General features: G+C 52.9%; 1 non-coding gene and 1 pseudogene across 1 annotated transcript; one reads left to right on the top strand and one right to left on the bottom strand.

Annotated features, from left to right (window-relative positions):
- Nucleotides 1-8,811: 8,811 nt before the first annotated feature.
- On the bottom strand, nucleotides 8,812-10,534 carry LOC120676440 (annotated as a pseudogene).
- An 840-nt stretch (nucleotides 10,535-11,374) lies between these two features.
- On the top strand, nucleotides 11,375-11,501 carry LOC120677115. The gene has a single exon (XR_005676179.1). It is a non-coding gene; the product is annotated as a small nucleolar RNA snoR83 (small nucleolar RNA).
- The last annotated feature ends 7,509 nt before the right edge of the window (nucleotides 11,502-19,010 follow it).

Here is a 19,010-nt window from a genome sequence, read left to right as displayed (position 1 = left end):
GGGTGCCGGCGTTTGTGGTCGCCGGCGGCCGGCACACGGAACGCGTGTGGTGGCGCTCTCGGGTGGGACGGGACCATCGGCCGTGGGAGCCCAAGTTTGAAACGAAACGGAGCCAGGGAAGGGACCGGGAAGGAAAGTGCATGGAACATATGCTTTCCTCGGCTGTCGCCTGTCGGTCCGCACTGCGGAGTGCGCCGGTCGAGCTCGAGGGCGCGTCTGGAAATGCCGTCGTCAGCAGTGGTGACGTGCCCGCGCAGATCGACCAGCCGGGCGTGGCAAGGCTTTGCTTGGAGCAGTGGCCGGAGGAGTGACCCAACCATGGGTCGTCGGTCGTCTTGCCTGGCCGCCGTTCACAATGGGACGAGGTGTGCGGTTTGCCCCAGCACCCAGCGGGCTCGTATACATCTTCCATGGAAGGTGTATAAGCCATTCAATTTTTAAAACTCATTTGGTCTAATTAGTTGCTGCAAATATGTTCAACATTTCAACAAAATTATGTCAATATTTTTTATAAACATGTTCAACATTGAACTTCGAATTATTAAAGCTGTAGAGATGAAATGTTGAAATCGGAGTCACGGAATATTGAAAATACTAAAATTAAAAGTTGAATCCGGTGAACTAAGCGCCTTCTTCTCCGGCGCCGGCGCGCGGAGCAGGGCAGCTCGCGGCGGCGGCGCGCAGCAACAGCGCAGGAGCAGCAGGCTGCAGGGGCGGCAACGCTGCCGCACAGGAGCAGTAGGCAGCCGCGACGCAGCAGCAGGCAGCAGTGCGCGGCAGTAGCAGACTGCAGCGGCCGCAGCACCGTGCCGCAGAGCAGAGCAGGCAGCCATCCAGCAAGCAGGCCGGCTCGGTAGCAGCGACGCACACGTGACCAAGCAGGTGGCCGTGAGGCAGCAGCTGCGATGTGGGGCGGCGGCGCAGCGGGCGGATTACATGCGGCGGCGGTGGCGGCGTGGGGGTGAGGAATGAGGAAGAAGAAGATTAGGGTTGAGAAGATCTAACGGACGAAATATTTTGTACGAATCTCAAACACTGGAAGATGAGGAATGGAAAATGTATAGGATATCTAGCACCCAGCCGCGGGGACCGCCACCAGTGAGCAGGACCAGAGTGCGGGCCGCTAAAAAGCCCACGAGGACTCCCTAATAGGCCGCCGCGGGCGTTCGCTCCGCTCGTTCTTTGGCGGCCTCTTCGCTCGAAACCGAGCGGGCCTTCTAAGCCCAGCAGTTTTTTTCCTTTTGAAATAAAGCAGGAGCACTACAATGCATTTAAGGAAGCAAACAGAGTCTTACAAAGTTGTGATTACATAAAAACCTGAGACAGACACACATCCTTGCCCAAACAAAGGCACAAATACAAGAAAGCTAAGCAGACGTAACATTATGAACTAAATCAAGCTCAGGCCGGCCACAGGCCATAACACGCCGAAGCACCTCCGTCTTAATCATCCCAAAGACCTGGATGGGCGTCAGTGAACGCTGCTAAAAAACTCTTCTATTTCTTTCATTCCAGATGGACCAAGCTGTTTTTTTTAGGGTCAACGGGAGGGGAGAGCATCCCCCACCTGAATTTTCATTTTATCATGGCCCCTAACGGCCCGCGCAGTAAACAAAGTTTTTGCCCGAGTACATTGATCGGCGTTTTACATTGCCAAACTAAGATGGACCAAGCTGTTTTTTTTTTGAAGTAAACAGCAGGAGCACTGCTATATCATTTAAGAGAGGAAGCAAGCGGTGTTTAGTACAGGTTTATTACATGAAGGGACAAACAAACTCGAACAACACACGAGGTAGACTTAACATAGAAACTAAAAAGGCTCCTCATCTCCTCTTGCTCTCTTCCCAAGAGCGATCTCCTTCTTGATTTCCAGCAACACCTGTGGCGGGGTCATTAGGAGATGATCAAACACCTGACGATTTCTTGCTTTCCAGATGTTCCAAGCGGTGTAAATGAGAGTTGCCACCTTGGATCTCCTGTTCTCCTTGGAAAGTCCAGGAAGGGAAGTGTTCCACCAATCCTCCAGGCTCAAATCTGCACTAGGCTGCACAAAGAGTTCACCAGACCATAAGCTAACTCGATGCCAGACGTCTCTTGCAAAATTGCAATGCAAAATTAGGTGAGCTGCTGTCTCAGGTTCTTGATCACAGAGTGCACAAGTCGGGTTACATGGCCAGTTCCTAGCCATGAGCTTATCTGCTGTAAGAATCTTTGATTGCACAAGTAGCCAAGCAAAGAATTTATGCTTCCCTTCAGTTTCAGCTTTCCAAATGGCAGCAGCATTAAAGGTGCAAAATGACCCATTGAATTGTGCTCTGTATGCAGATTTAGAGGTATACTGTCCGTCAGGGGTCCATCTCCAAAGTAACTGATCTGGTTCACTTGTAAGCTGAATTTGCTGCACATAATCCCAAAGCTTAACAAAACTGGCCATTTCCTCAATAGTGCTCATACGCCATAGTCCTCTTGTCCAACTTTGATTCACTAACTCATCTTTCACCACTCGATTTTTCCTCCACGCTAACCTAAATAAATCTGGAAAAACATCCATTGGTGCTTGGCCATCTAGCCAAGAAGACTGCCAGAAGGAAGCTTTGGATCCATCGCCTAGAATAACCACAGTACTTGCTCTAAAAAGTTGTCGATACACTGCAGTAACCGGTGGCGCAGTTCCTACCCAAGGTTTTTCAGGCTGGATCCACTCAAACCAAAGCCAACGAAGCCTAAGTGCCCTGCTAAAAGCATCAATATCCAGAATTCCTAGCCCACCAAAATTCTTGGGTCTGATAGCCTTTGCCCAGCGCACAAGACAATGCCCACCATTTGCTTCCGCTGCTCCTTTCCACAGAAAGCTTCTAATTTTATCAAGTTTTTTCACTGCACACTTGCGAAGCTGAAAAACTGTCAAATAATAAGTTGGCACCGAAGTAAGAACTGTGTTGATCAATCTAAGTCTGCCTCATCTATTCATCAAGCCTCCTTTCCAAGCAGAAAGCTTTGCAGCCACTTTATCCAGCAAAGGTTGCACATCAATTCTTCTCAACTGCCTCACGTGTAGTGGCAAGCCTAGATACTTGCAAGGGAAGGAGTGAATTGGACATTGAAAAGATTCCATCACTTCCTGCAGATGGATGCCATCACACTTAATTGGGTAAACAGCGCTCTTCGTAGTGTTTGTGATCAGTCCCGACGCCTGACCAAAGCCATGTAGAATATTCTTTACCACTGCCACTTCTTTAATAGGATTTACTAGTATTGCCGCATCATCAGCATACAAGCTAATTCTTAATTTCGCTGATCTATGTCCAATCTCAGTAAGCAATCCCTGAGCCGTAGCTCTGTTCAGCATCAGTTGCAGCGGTTTCATTGCTAAGATAAAGAGTGTCGTGGGTTTTTTGGGTACCCACAGCCGGGTGACGGAACGCACCCGCCTATTCCCTGAGGGGGAGTACTCGGGGAAGTGCTAAGCTATTAGGCCGATCTAGCTTCGGGGCAAGAACGCAAGAACACACGGATTTAGAGTGGTTCGGGCCGCCGGAGCGTAATACCCTACGTCCACTGTGTGGTGTATTGCACTAGGAATGAATGAGTCTATCCTCTGCCCCCAAGTCTCTCTTTGGACTTGACCTTTTCTCTAACGAGCGCCTCCTTTTTATAGAGCAAGGAGGGCGCGTACACAGGTGTTGGACCCCGACAGGTGGGTTCAACATAGATGTATACTATATACACTAATGGAGCTACAGTGGTGGAGCATCTCTTGCCAGATACGCTTCATCGCCTTGTAGATGCTCTGACCGAGGGGAGTCTTCTCCCGTCCCATCTGTGAGACGTCCGTTGAGGCAGTGTAGGTTGCGGCGTAGACTGTTGGGTCTACCGCGTAGGCGTTATGATACTCCGTCGCCGAGTTGTCGTGTCTAACTGGTGTAGCAGACTGACGTGCGTGGCGTGAGTGGCGCCAGCGGCTGTACAGTGTACCTTGGTAACGCGCGGTCAACAGTACAGCCTGGCGAAAGTCTCCTCGGGCTATGCTGTAGCAGAGCGCACTTAACGCCTCCCGCATTGAATGCGGTAGGTAGCCAAGTCTTCCCGAGGAAGCTTGGCAGCCGCGCGTGTATCTGCGTCTGCGGACACGCGGCGGCTCCGGACCCCCCAGGCGGGGTGTCTGTTCCCTCCCTGCCGAGGGGTCCGGATAGTATATGGGGGTCCGGGACCCCGTGGGAGGTCCGGAGCCCCCGGCTGTTTTGTCTGAGTGCTCCCTTCTCCGGGACACGTGGTGACACCGGACCCGACCCCGAGCGGGATGCGGGTCCGAGACCGTTGGTCCGGTGAGATGGAGTCGGACCCCAGGGGTCCGGTTGCTCGGCTCCTTTGGGCGTAGTTACGGATAACTACGAGTCTTGACACAGCAAGAGGGGGTACTCTAGTCCAGAGGTACCGACAGTGGCCCCCGGGCCCACCTCGGGAGAGGTACGAACCCGCAGGTGGGGCCATTATTGTGACGCAATGCTGATTGCGTTGGCGTACTCATGTTGAGAGCGAGTGCTCCGAACCCCTTCAAGGCCGTAGCACTTGTTGCCAGGTTCAGGTACTAGAGCGCTCTCCGCAGGGCGGCGAAAGTGCAGGCTTAGGGTACGGAACTGAGCTAAGCGGCTGCTCGGACCTTGAACCGCCCAGGGAGCCAGCACTACTTCCCGGACCCGGCTCCAGGCGACCGTGGCGAGCGGTCTCCGCCGGAGCGGGCCACCGGAGTGGACTTGGAGCGACCGTGGCGAGCGGTCTCCGCCGGAGCGGGCCACCGGAGTGGACTTGGATCGACCGAGGCGAGCGGTCTCCGCCGGAGCGGGCCACCGGAGTGGACTTGGATCGACCGTGGCGAGCGGTCTCCGCCGGAGCGGGCCACCGGAGTGGACTTGGAGCGACCGTGGCGAGCGGTCTCCGCCGGAGCGGGCCACCGGAGTGGACTTGGAGCGACCGTGGCGAGCGGTCTCCGCCGGAGCGGGCCACCGGAGTGGACTTGGAGCGACCGTGGCGAGCGGTCTCCGCCGGAGCGGGCCACCGGAGTGGACTTGGAGCGACCGTGGCGAGCGGTCTCCGCCGGAGCGGGCCACTGGAGTGGACTTGGATTGTTGCTGACGATCCCATGAATTACGTCACCGGGCCTTGCAGCAAGGTGTAGGAAACCAGGCCTTATACTAGAAAGGAGCCCGGGACCTCTATGGACAGCAGACTCGGATACAAGGGGACTCGTAACAGAGCAGTGAAGTACGTAGGCTTAGGGTACATTACCAGGCTAAGCTACGCAGAACTTCTCTATCCCAGGATACGGGCACCACTTCTCCTGAGCAGGTCACTAGGGGTCCGAACTGCCTTCCAGCTAGAAGGGGTGTCCCAACCTGACCACAAACTAGCAACTCAATTTGGATTGTTAGCAACTAAAGAAAAAACTCCGTGCGGGAGAAAGAAACATGCAGGTTGAACGAACAAGTGCTATTAGGTTAAAGTAAAGATAGGACTGAGAAAGCGAATCTCCTTTATTGCTTGACTCGTGGTGTACATCAGAGGTCGGGATTACGAGGGCGGACCTCTACCGCTCTGGACCACTTGCTGGTGTCGCCTGTTTGTGCGATGAAGCCAGAGATCGGGTTTACAAGGGCGGACCTTTACCGCTCTGGACCACACGTAGGCACCAAATCATTACAAAGGAGAAACACACTCAATCCTATCTAGTGATAACCTACAGCCGTCGCCCCGTAAGGCGTGCACATTGCTGGTCGTAGTGGAGCTGCCATCTTGGGGGGCTCTTCTGAGTCGTTGGGGCGATGGCGCCCCAACGTGCTTGTATAGCATCATCCAGCATCACCTCGGGAGTTTGCGGGGCTTCTCCCAGCACAAGAATTGTCCTATGATCAGATAGCATGTGAACAAATTCTTTGGCTTTGAATGGGAGTGGCCCTGCCGTTGCCAGCTGTCGCCGTCTGCCGTCGAAGGCCGGCCCGATGACCGCTCATCACGAGCTGGGTGCTCGTTTGAATGAGCACGGAGCGTGTAGAAGGGCGGTCGTTCGCCGGCTCGACCTTGGTGCTGGCGTTGGGCCCCCGCGCCTGGTGGTGGAGTCCTGTCTGCAGCAGCACTGAGAGAGACTCGGTCCTGGGGAGGGAGGAGTCGACGGTCAACTTCCCCCGGGCGACAGTGGTTGGCTCCAGGCTTCGTGTTGAGAGAAAGCCTTGAGCCGACATCATGCCGCCGCCGGGGAACCCTGGCGGTTGCTTGAGAGAAAATCTTGAGCCGACGCAGAGGTGTTGTAGGGTGACGCACATCGGGTATCTCCGCTGCGCGCCGCCGCGCCGGCCTTGAGGTGTCGCAGTGGCGACGCATAGCAGGCGCCGCTGCCGCGCACCGCCGCACCAAGGGCATCGTCGTCTCGGTGCCGTGGCATGCGGCGTGGGTGACGCCATGCCTCTCTTCATCTTCTCGTCGCTGTTGCAGAGGATGAGCTCAGCCTCAGAAGACTGGAGATCTAGCCAATGCCTGCATCCTCCCCACGGACGGCGCCAAATGTCGTGGGTTTTTGGGGTACCCACAGCCGGGTGGCGGAACGCACCCGCCTATTCCCCGAGGGGGAGTACTCGGGGAAGTGCTAAGCTATTAGGCCGATCTAGCTTCGGGGCAAGAACGCAAGAACACACGGATTTAGAGTGGTTCGGGCCGCCGGAGCATAATACCCTACGTCCACTGTGTGGTGTATTGCACTAGGAATGAATGAGTCTATCGTCTGCCCCCAAGTCTCTCTTTGGACTTGACCTTTTCTCTAACGGGCGCCTCCCTTTTATAGAGCAAGGAGGGCGCGTACACAGGTGTTGGACCCCGACAGGTGGGTCCAACATGGATGTATACTATAGACACTAATGGAGTTACAGTAGTGGAACATCTCTTGCCAGATACGCTTCATCGCCTTGTAGATGCTCTGACCGAGGGGAGTCTTCTCCCGTCCCATCTGTGAGACGCCCGTTGAGGCAGTGTAGGTTGCGGCGTAGACTGTTGGGTCTACCGCGTAGGCGTTATGATACTCCATCACCGAGTTGTCGTGTCTAACTGGTGTAGCAGACTGACGTGCGTGGCGTGAGTGGCGCCAGCGGCTGTACAGTGTACCTTGGTAACGCGCGGTCAACAGTACAGCCTGGCGAAAGTCTCCTCGGGCTATGCTGTAGCAGAGCGCACTTAACGCCTCCCGCATTGAATGCGGTAGGTGGCCAAGTCTTCCCGAGGAAGCTTGGCAGCCGCGCGCGTATCTGCGTCTGCGGACACGCGGCGGCTCCGAACCCCCCAGGCGGGGTGTCTGTTCCCTCCCTGCCAAGGGGTCCGGATAGTATATGGGGTCCGGGACCCCGTGGGAGGTCCGGGGCCCCCGGTTGTTTTGTCTGAGTGCTCCCTTCTCCGGGACACGTGGTGACACCGGACCCGACCCCGAGCGGGATGCGGGTCCGAGACCGTTGGTCCGGTGAGATGGAGTCGGACCCCAGGGGTCCGGTTGCTCGGCTCCTTTGGGCGTAGTTACGGATAACTACGATTCTTGACACAGCAAGAGGGGGTACCCTAGTCCAAAGATACCGACAAAGAGCATTGGCGAAAGTGGATCGCCCTGTCGAACCATTACGATGACGAAACCATTGGCCGCGAACCCCAAAAGATGCACTTCCTAAAAGTGCGGAGACCCAAGCACGCCAACGCACACCAAAGCCCATTTTCTGCATGACTTCCAACATGTAGTCCCATCTGACCGAATCAAAAGCTTTAGCAATGTCCAATTTTAAGAAAAGAGTCGGTCTGCCCGCCCTGTACAACTCTCTGATCACATTTTGCGTATAGAGAAAATTATCTTGAATGCTCTGTCGCTTGATGAAGGCACTTTGTGCACGTGACACCAATTGATCCAAGCAGCCAGCCAACCTGGTTGCTAAAAGTTTTGAGATCAGTTTAGCAATACTATTTGTAAGGCTGATTGGTCTAAAATCCCCAATACTCATTGCATCAGCTTTTTTTGGTATGAGGATGATGTGGGCATTGTTCAAGAGTTTTAGGTGCTGATCATGTTGCTGATAGAAAAAGTTTACTGCAGCAAGGATATCATCTTTAATCAGACTCCAGTAAGTTTTGAAAAAAACTCCAATATAGCCATCAGGACCAGGTGCCTTTTCAGCAGCTATATCCGGTACCGCAGCTAGCACTTCTGCCTCCGTAAGATGGACCAAGCTGTGATCATGAGCACTGCGGCCACCGAGCGTTGCTTCTTCAGCGAAAGGTATCTTAGGTTGTTCTCCCACCATGTTTGGGCGTCTGTTTCATTACCTGTTGCTTGACGGAGGTCCAGAGAAGACCAGTCCGCAACCAAGAACCATACCTCCTTAGCAAAGCTGCACTCCAAACACAGATGAGCCGCCGTTTCCAGTTCTTGATCACAAAGGCTGCAAACCGGATTACAGGGCCAGTTTCTTTGAAGAAGATTATCAGCTGTCAAAATCTTCCCCTGAACAAACAACCAGGCAAAGAATTTATGCTTGCCCTCTGCATGAGGTAAGAATTTTTCAAGGATTTTTCACTGCCTGCATACATGATGTGCTACAACACAAGTTTTTTTTACAGTTTAATATGGTGGGATGCGTAACTGGGTACATCTATATTTATGAGATTATGCATATTCATGTCTGGCGCATTAGTGCATTACCAGGTAAGAAATGATGTAAGACCCAACAAAGTTATCATAATGAAATACAAAGGTTTATAGGTATACCATGAGAGATGGAGCCATGCACATGTTATCAATAGGATGAGTATCATTATCACCTCAAGCAGAATACGGAGCTCAAATGAACTCTCAAGAAAAAACCAGCACATGGGAGCAGCTAATGGTTTGACATGCATCATGTTTTCCAAATGCTGTCCCTAAAGAAGAGATACTCTCTACTAGCAGCATTTTCATTCAGATACAGTGAATAGCTGTGGGCAATAGAAGTCTAATTTAACAGGTACAACAACAACCAAAAGCGAACACCAGGCAGCAGCATGGCCTCACTCCTATGAAGCCACAGCTCAGACGTGTATCCATGCTCATTTGCTCGATAAAAGGATCGTGCCAAGGAAAGAAGCTGAACCATTGTTCGGAGCGGGCTTCAAATTGAGAATGGAAGCCATGACATTGTATATTTCCACATTCTCAAATGAGAGCACAGTTCTACCCCCCTGAAAACGAGGTCCATGTGCTGCGAAATGGTCCTCATGGAGAAGAAGGCATTGTCGTACCCATGTGCCCCTCCACATTCATTCCTCTTGGAACGTTTCATCTCCCATTTATAGCCTTCCTCTACCAGCCCGATGATAGGCGGGATCCTGTAATTCTCTGAGTAATGCAGGCGAGAAGGCAAATCCTCCTTCAAGTACATTCTCACATACTCCCCATTCTCCACCTTACCAGACCCAAGCTCCTCGTTCATCTTGGCCACAACCTCAGCCGGGGACACACCACCTGGCGGCCTGATTGCCAGCAATGGCGCCATTGACAGAACCCAATCTTCCTTCAGCTTAATCTATGGAGCCAACTCTTCAAGAAACACAAGCTTCTTGTCGCATGTTCTGACCATACCATGATCCCCCAACAGTATAATGTTCACATCCTCAAACACTCCCCTGGCCTCCAAACCGGCAATGAGCCTTCCGAGCATCTCATCTATGTGGATAACCGCATCAGTGATTGCCGGATCGTCAGGGCCCACTTGGTGCCCCTGATGATCGGGATCTTCAAAGTACAGGGTCAGGAACTGTGGCATTTCGTCAGACGGGAGATCAAAGTAAGCAAGGATGGTGTCGACCCTGTCCTCAAATGGCACCGAGCCATTGTAGTGGCGGCAGTACTTGCCCGGGCAGTTCCAGTAACCCTTCTTGACCTCCGAACCCGGCCAGAAGAATGTGGCGGCCAGCACGCCCTGGGCGGCAGCGGTGGCCCAGAGCGGCTCCCCTCCCCACCACTTGGGATCGTGGTTGGCCATGCTGAAGTGGTCCCCCGAGATTGGGTCGGGGAAGTAGTTGTTGATGATGCCGTGGGAGGAGGGGTAGAGGCTGGTGACGATGGAGTAGTGGTTGGGGAATGTGAGCGTGGGGAAGACGGGGATCAAGCCCTCGGCGGCGGAGGTGCGGGAGGGGGGCCTTGAACTGGTACCCGAAGCGGAAGCCATCCGAGGATATGAGCAGCACCACCGGCTTCTGGAGCTTGGAGAGCGGCCGCGCGGTGGCGGAGGCCGCGTGCACGGCGGAGTGGAGGGGCGGGCGGAGGATGAGGAGGAAGGCGGTGGCGGCGGTGACGAGAAGCAGGAACCGGGAGGCGGTGGAGCGTTGGGACGCAGACACGGAGGGCTGGAGGAGAGCAGCGGTGAGGTGCGGCGAGTCGCCGGGCGTCCGGAGCTGGCCGGAGATGGGCGGAGACGCCATCGCCGTCGCCGACGATGCTGTGGTGTGGTTGCTATGGACTTGTGCGTGGACTGGATGTGACGAGTCGTGTTTGTTTGATAGATGGGCCTCGAGCGTCGTGGACTCCGGCCCGTGGACCAGTTTGTTACTTCCAGCCCATGACTTCGCTGCAGCGTCTATATGAGGCGCCCCATCTCCTCGGCTCCTCGCCGCCGCCTCGCGTAAACCCTAGCTCGTCGCCTTCCCCACCAGATCGACCGCTAGGCCAGGGCTCCTCTGCCCGCCGCCGGCGTCGTCCTCATCCCGCACTCGAGTCCTCTTCTCTTTTTGTTCGGCTTCTTCTTTTTTTTTTCTTCAGAGCTTCGTTTTTCGTTTTGAATTTGTGATGATTACTGCTGCCGTGCTGTGTCTGATTCATGATTCCTGCGGGGTTGAAGAAGAAGTCGCCTTTGAGAGAACCGGATGGCTTCTTACCCGTGCCGTCTCGGTTCCGTTGCGGGCGTAGAGGAACCCGTCGGTTTAGATCCATTCTTGATTGTCCCACCCTCCACGCATCTGTCGTGAGAATGGCAGATTGGTTCTTGTGCAGATCCACTTTTTCCTCACTGGTCGCCGTCTTCTTCTGCATTCGACTGAGTCAGCACAGCTGTTGCAATGTTTCTTTGTGTGCAATTGGGCGTGGCCATCGGCAATCCCAGACGAACCCTGGTCAATCCGTGTTCATCAGATAGGCACGAGGCCTTGAGTCGCTATGGAGCTGCTCGCGGATTTGTTTATCCTCAGCGTCTAATTTGTGGTGGCTTTGTGCGGCTCTCCATATATTGTTTGATCGCGCAGTTGTTGCTCCTGGCAGCTAGTTTACCGGATCTGTTATGCTTTTTAAAAGTTGGCTTGATTTGCGTCCATGGCCTTCATAATCCCGGATTAACTCGCTTAGCTGTTCTTCTGATTCATGGGAGGCCAAGATCGATGTTTTCTGGGAGTTTCGCTGATAGCCCCTTCTTGCTCGTGGAGGCGCTTCATTAGTAACTTACCACACAAAACACATTTCAAGTTGTCTTTTTTTTTTGGTTATTTTTCAAGTTTATTCTTATTTGATCTTTTCGTGCCCACCTTTTTCAGTTTGACAAAAAAGAATCAATGCCGGAGCCTGACCGACGCTTTTGATATGAATTGAACTTTATTTAGAACTAACAGATCCATCGGAAATAATGGACTGTCAAACAATGTTGGAATAATCAACTTATATGCCAAATGAATGATTTGGCAAACTTCAAACGGAGCCTGGCAGATAAACGAGTCGATCATGAGTTCAGTCACGGAGTCACCGACCTGTCTAGTTGATTGTAGCTTGGCAACTGCTATCAGCATCAGTTCTGGTTCCGTGCTCGGCATCCATCCCCGTTCTGTTTCAAATTTCAACCTGCAAGGTTCAATGCTCGCCACCGTACAGAGTAGCAACCGGTCAAGCAAAATTTTAGCAACAAAAAAAGCCTTTATCCTCTGTCAAACGATGGTGTTGAGATATGTCTGTATTGTATGTATTAAATGGGCACAAAAACTGGATTTGGTGCAAATCAGATAGTAATAAAATTAATTACACATAGGTAGCGTTATTATACGTCCCCACTCCCCAGCCAAATTTGAAGTATTAGGCCATTCTCAATGGGGAGTGTTATGACATAGTTATCAAGATTGTAAACTAGGTAGCTGTGTCAGTGGAGTGTCATCATCATGACACTCCTTTCACATTCCATAACACTATCTCTTCTCTCTTATGTCATATTAGTATATTTAATGCTTATAACACTCTCACTGAGATTGGCCTTATCTTAGCTCCGTGTGAACTGTATGCGAATGAAAATCATTTTGAAATGCACTGCATGTAAGAAAATGCATTTGCACATAAGGTTGTGGCATTGGTCTCTCACAGATACAGCAACTCACTTATAATTGTATGTTTTTCCATGATTATTGGTAACATCACGAGGCGTTTCTTATTTGGGACCCTATTTTTTTTTACCCTTCTCAAGCAATTATGCTATGTTCAAATTTAGATTCAAAATAAATAAACAACCATCCTTATCCTAATCCCCACCCCACTACAACACTGCAGTACCCCAAGACAAAAGTGCCTTCATCTTGTAGTCTCTTGCTTAGGCCTCCTCCAAAGAATCGACGATTCTCCAAAGGATCTACGATTTCGTCGACTGATCTGGACAAGAGAAACGGCCCTGTTTAGCTCTTTACATGTAAACGCAAAAAAATCGTAAACGCATTAAAGTGAAAAGTAATCTTGCTAATTTGAAATACTAAATAAAGTCTATTTATAAAACTTTTTCCATGGTTGGGCTGTAAATCACGAGACGAATCTAATGAGCCTACTTAATCCATGATTTGCAACAGTAATGCTACAGTAATCGTTCGCTAATTATTGATTAAACATGGATTAATTAGCATCATTAGATTCGTCTCGCGATTTACAACCCATCTATGTAAAAAGTTTTGCAAATAGACTTCATTTAGTACTTCAAATGACCAAGATTCCTTTGCAAAATTTTTTTTGCAAAATGGGTCTAAATAGAAGAAAAAGCTATCGCATGAGCTTCTCGATCCTGGCGCTCCCTCTCACGGCTCTTCGTCAATTGTGCCACCAGCTAGCGCTAGCGAAAGAATTTCTCCAGTTTCTCTCTCTGCCACTTCAGCTCAAGTCAGCGACGTCGTCCCCCGTTGGAGGCGGCCTTATAGACGATTGGGAACGAATTAATCTACATCTGTGGGAGAAGTAGATTCGAAAGGTAGAGGGAATATGAAGAGAAGTAGATTCTAAAGCTAGAGGGAATAAGACTAGAAGGTTGGTTTACATTGATTCATAAAGTACAAGAACATGTATTCATCTTCTTTTCTATCTAAAGGACTTTAATAGTAAAATTGGACCATGAGGGTGGCCATGGCCGGAAGCTCAGTGCCATGTTTATATAAACATATTTGTTTTAGTGCTCCGATGGGGGGTGTGAATTCCGCAAGCGGCCGCTAGGGAGCGTACGAGCGCTCGATTTCCGACTGGCGGACTCGCGCTAGTTCCATCGATGACTTTCATTTTTCATTTCTTTTTTTTCACAAAATCCACGTGACAGCACTGGCGGCAACTGCGAGCTCGCGTCGCCACCTCGGCATCCTGGACGTTGGCGCCGGCGGATTCCCCATGTAACATTCCAGATTTTTTCGGAATATTATAAAGTCGAAAAATGTGAATTTCAAAAATTTTTGTGGCAATGCTATAGTTATCAACTTAAGTGGGACTTCTGTCTTCCAAAATTCCTAGTAAATTAAAACTTTGTTCTCAGTTAAGGATATTATTTGCTAGTGTGGGAATATTTGGGGTTATTTGGATTTATTTGGCTCTACCTTGTTTAATTCGATTTGGTTTTGGATTTAATTTATTGTATGAAATTATGTGGAAATCAAATCGAGGTGTGCCCCTCAATTTAATTTCAAGGGAAAATTCGATTCATGCCACCACAACTCCGTGAAATTGGGTTTCACGTTGAAAATCATGCCACTCAATGGCATCGATTTCAACATGAAATCAAAAATCGTGAAATTGTAGTGGCATGGATCCAACTGACCCTAATTTCAAACCCTAACACTTGTGTGGGATTTAATTTGAATTAAGTCATTCAAATTAAATCCAAGCCCTAACCTCTAACTCTAACCCCCCTGACCCGCTACCCAGTCCAAACCCGTGACCAAACCCGAGCTCTACCCTAATCCCGGTCCAGCTAAAACCCTGTCAAGATCCAGCACAACCAGCCCAGGAACCAAACCCCCACGAGCCTGCCAGCCCGCCAACGCACGCACGCCCCAGCCCAGCTGCTGCTTCCACCTCAGCCCGCGACCACACGTGCCCCGACACGATCGCGCGAGCGCGGCCCAGCTCGCCCGCGGCGCACGCGCCCGCTCCGCCAGCCCAGCTCGCGCGCGCCCGAGTGGACGCCGCCCTTCGTCACCCAGCAGCCGCTACCATCCCGGGCCCGCCTACCAGGGGAACTATTCCCCTTTCTCCCCAATCGACGACGCCGCCTGCCGCTGCCGCCTCTGCTCTGCTCCGCGCGCCTTCGCTCCGCGACAGCGCAGCGAAACGGACGCGCCAGCTCACCTCCTGCACCGCCCGCACCAGCTCTACCACGTGGCCTCGCTTTTTCGTCTTTTGACCGCCCGTGCCCTCTCTCCGCCTCTCACGCCGACGCCGCAGCCCGCACACATCACCGGCGCCGCGCCGCTCCGCGACAGCACACGGAGGCCGCCGAGCACCTTTCCCCGCCTCGCTTTTGACCGCCCGCGCGCGCTCCCGAGCCCTAGCCCCGCGCCGCGCAGCCACGCGATGTGTGCCACGCGTCCGCGAGCCCGCGCTGAGCGCCCTCCACCGTTCCTCGGCGTCCGTGCCTTGGGAGCACCCCGCGCCGAGCCCCAAACCCTAGTGGCCGCCTATAAAACCCGCGGCCACCGCCCTTCACGAACCCTAGCCTTGCTTTTCCCAAACCACCGCCGCTCCTGCAAAACAGAGGAGAAGGGGAGGGAGAGAAGATGAAGAAGGAAGAAGAAGGAAGGGGAAGGGGAAGGAGCCGCGGCCCGTGGGACGCCACCGCCGCTGGTGTCCGACGCCGCCGGGCCAAGGGAGGAGGAGGGCGCGACACCAACCCCGCCGAGGAGGATCTGGAGTGCCGCCGCCGGAAGACGTCTACGCCGAGCCAGCACCCCGATCAACGACGTCGATGTTCCAGCGCTTCCTGCACGGCTTCGACTCGCCACGGCTACGCCTCGTCCCTGCGTCGTCCTTGCCGTCCCCAACCTGAGACGGTAGGCCTCCATTCCGTCGCCCTCCACCTTGCCTTGTGCTGCCGGTGTGAGCCTCGCGCCGTCGATGAACCCGCTGTAGTTGGCCCTAGAACCCGTCCTAGTTCTTCTGCTGGGACCTCGCCGTCGCCCTCGCCCTGTCCTCGCAGCCTGGCGCCATCGTGAAACGGCTATGCCGGTGCCCGCGAGTGCCATGGCCGCGTCGCGACCTCTTTGAACCGAGAGCTCGCACGCGTGCGCACGCACACGTCCGTGCACACACGAGCACCAGCCAAAGGCCAAGCCTTTGGCTCTCACAGCACCCTGGACGCTCCCAAGCACCCCGCCGCGGCCACGCCACGCGCGCAACCCTCAAAGCCACGCCTTTACCCGGATCGGACCCCTGCCGCGTCGCCACCGTGACCTCGCCAAGGAACCCGCCATGCCACCGCGGACTTGGAGTTCCAAGCTCCGCGCGCGCACGGCCAAGCTGCACCGCTGTCGCGTTCACGACATGCGCTAGCCCTGCCTTTCGTCCTGCTCTGCGCCCAGTCGTGCCACCGACGGAGTCGCGCAGTGCCTCGCCGCCGAACCACCACCGACGCGCTGCCAGAGGAGCCCATCGCCAAGCCAGGGAGAAGGATGCACTGGACCACGTCGTCGCCGCCGCAGCTGCTCACCACGGCCGTCAAAGTCCTGCTCCGCCGTGACCTAGCCCTGCGCCCCCCTTGTCTCCGCCCGGGCCACCCTCGCTGTCACAGCCTTTTTGCCTGGGGGCCTCGCCCCGTTTTGACCGTGCGCCGCCGCCCTCGTGTGAGCGCCCGTCGGAGATCTCTGCCCAAACGACCGAAGACGACATGGGACCTCGTCTCTGTCATGCTGCCGGGAAGCCATCGTCGCCCTGATGAGGATCCCCTTCGCGCCAAGCCCACCATCGACGCCGCCGCCGCCGGAGCCGTCAAGGACGAGGAAGCCGCTGCCGCCTAGGGAGGAGAAGCCCGTGAGCCGTCTCAGCGCCATCGCCGTCGAAGGGAGCCTCGCCGTCGCCGCACCTGCTGTGGTCTGCGCAAGGAGAGGCGGGACCGAAGCCGGGCCACTTTCGGCCCAGGAACCCAAGACGGCCCTTTTTCCCAGCGAGCCGCACGAACCTAAGCCGGCCTTCTTCCTGAGCCACTGCCCGAGCCAGCCTGCCAAGCTGCGAGCCACGTGGCCTCGACCCGAGCCGAGCCATGTTGGGCCACCAAGCCGGGCCGTTCTCGTTTTCAGCCCAGGAATGCAGCCACCCTTTCCTTTTTCTTTTTCTGTTTAAACCCGGCGCGTGGGCCCCACATGTAAGCCTCTGGTGAGAGACTGACCCGTGGGCCCCACTGACTTGCGGACCCGCTAACCCGGTTGACCAGTCAATGGTCAACGTTGACTTGGTCAACACTGATGTCAGCAGGGCCCACTACTGACGTCAGCAAAGCTGACCCCAAGGTGACATCATGGAGACGTCATGCTGATGTCATCATGCCACGTGGCACTCTCTGGTGTTGCCACGTGTCACCTCTGTGTTTTCCTTTTTCGATAATCATTTATTAATTCCAGAAAATGCTTTAATCTTAGAAAAATCACAGTAATTCAACCGGAGCTCCAAAAAATATGAAACCAGTTTCATAATTCTTCTAAAATTATGATCTACGCGTTAGAATAGGTTTTGTAGTGAGTTGGATCTCTTTTGAGCCTATTTTGTGCATTCTTGCACTTTGGTCCCTGTATTTATGTGTAATTACGATTTGGTCCTGACGTGGAGGAGTTGATCGATGTCCCGGACGACCAGAAGATCCAAAAGGACTATCTCGACACCCGGAGGATACAGAAGGACGTACCCGGAGACCAGAAGCCCCCGGAGGACCAGAAAGACTACGAAGACCTATCAGGTTCACGCCCATCCGCGATTGAATACCTATTAGGCATTGCTTGTTAGATACGCTACGCTCCCAAATTGAGTGTGATGAGATGAGCTTGCATGGCCATTTATTTACCGCATTCCTTGTTTCCCATACTTAGAAATTATTGTTGTATGCTATTGCTACTATGAGTGAGATTTGGGATATGGGAATATATGATGTGATAGTCCTTGCTTGCTGGAAGATGCCTCCACATATATGGGAGTTGGTGATTAGGTTACAACAGGGGCGAGTGGACCCTTTTCTCTGATCTTCGGATCGAGAGCCGGGGATTGTGTGTTGGGCACGATCCTGTGAGCACCTCTAATGGGTGACGGGCACCTGTGGCGGGTGCTAGACCGTTCCCGTGGCCGTGGGAACTTAGTAGAGGTGTAGTTATGGAGGAGATACCTGTAATGGGTATCAATTGCAGACCGTGTTGACGGGATGCTAACTTTGGACGAAGACGCTCGCCTCAGCTGGATGGAGGACTTGACTTTGTGGCCCTAGTGACGGAAGTATGTCAAACGTGCACACCACTTATCCTTTATGAGGGGGGACCCAGCCCGAGCTAGCTATGCGCGGCACCATTACTGCAGGAGGATAGTGTTTCAGTGTCAGGGGGAGAGGGCAGGACCCTATAGCCCCCGATCGCAGGATCCATGGAGATTCCATTCTAGATAGCTTCACAGCCCCGGGCGACCTTCTGCGGGAGGACGCGCCCCAGACCGGGAGTAGGATGGTGCCGTAGCCGTTAGTTTCGTTGACTGGTGCCTCGGAGAAGGTCGGGTCGCTCCTGGCCGGATTCGTGGCGAGTGGGTACAGGTGTACAACCCCTGCAGGGTGAAAACTATATGTATAGCCGCGTACTCGGTCATGTACAACTCTGGATCTGGCCCCACAAATGTAGTTAGAACCACATATACTTTTCTACCTCCCTCTAGTACCACTTTTTCCTGATCGGATAGCAGCTGAGGTGCGGGGAGAGGGAGTTCCCGCACCGAAACATGGTTGAGATACTTGGTAGAGGAAGATAGGAGACCGGGAGTCCGGGATGCCGGAGCTGCCCGTGTTGAAAGGTGTTTTGGATGACTTATATTGCTTGCATAGGAAACCATAGCCTATCCTTGGCATTATCTTTATACTGTTTGCATCCACCAAAAGCTTGCATACGGGTGGTGACGTGAACCTATCCCGTCCTTGGGGATAGCCTGATAGATGCAGGATCCGAATCGAGGAGTCGACATGATGATAATGGAAGACGACGTGAAGGAAGGCCCGAGCTACTCACCGAGCTGCCTGTGGAGAGGATTCATGAAGATGAAGTTTGCCCAGAAGACTAGATACTGTTTCCGCTTTCTGTTTGTTTTCTTTTAGCCCAAGGGGCTTGTACTCTGAGATTCGTAATACAATCCTTCGGATTATGTAATAATTAAACACATGTGATGTTGTAAACGTGAGTTATGTCTGTGATATTCGATTGAAATGGGTTCTGTATGTGATAGCTACTGATCCAGGGACTATCACGACAATACAGCGAGTCGGGTTCGCCTTTCGGGAACCCGGTCTGTTTCACCCAGCCGCCTGGCAGCATGTTTTTTATTTTTTATTCAAAACTTTCTATCTTAATATTTTTTTCTTGTACAGTAACATTTATCATAATATTTTTTCCAAACATTTATGCACAATTTATCAACCTAAATTCTGTTATTGTACAAATTATGCACATAACTTTTTTGTCACGTATTTTATGGACATAATGTTTTGCTTTTTGTGCACAACTTATGA

This window comes from Panicum virgatum, chromosome 5N (genome assembly GCF_016808335.1).
Source record: "Panicum virgatum strain AP13 chromosome 5N, P.virgatum_v5, whole genome shotgun sequence".
Taxonomy (NCBI): domain Eukaryota; kingdom Viridiplantae; phylum Streptophyta; class Magnoliopsida; order Poales; family Poaceae; genus Panicum; species Panicum virgatum.
The sequence above is the reverse complement of the archived record's forward strand: the minus strand, read 5'-3'. Positions and strand labels throughout refer to the sequence as shown.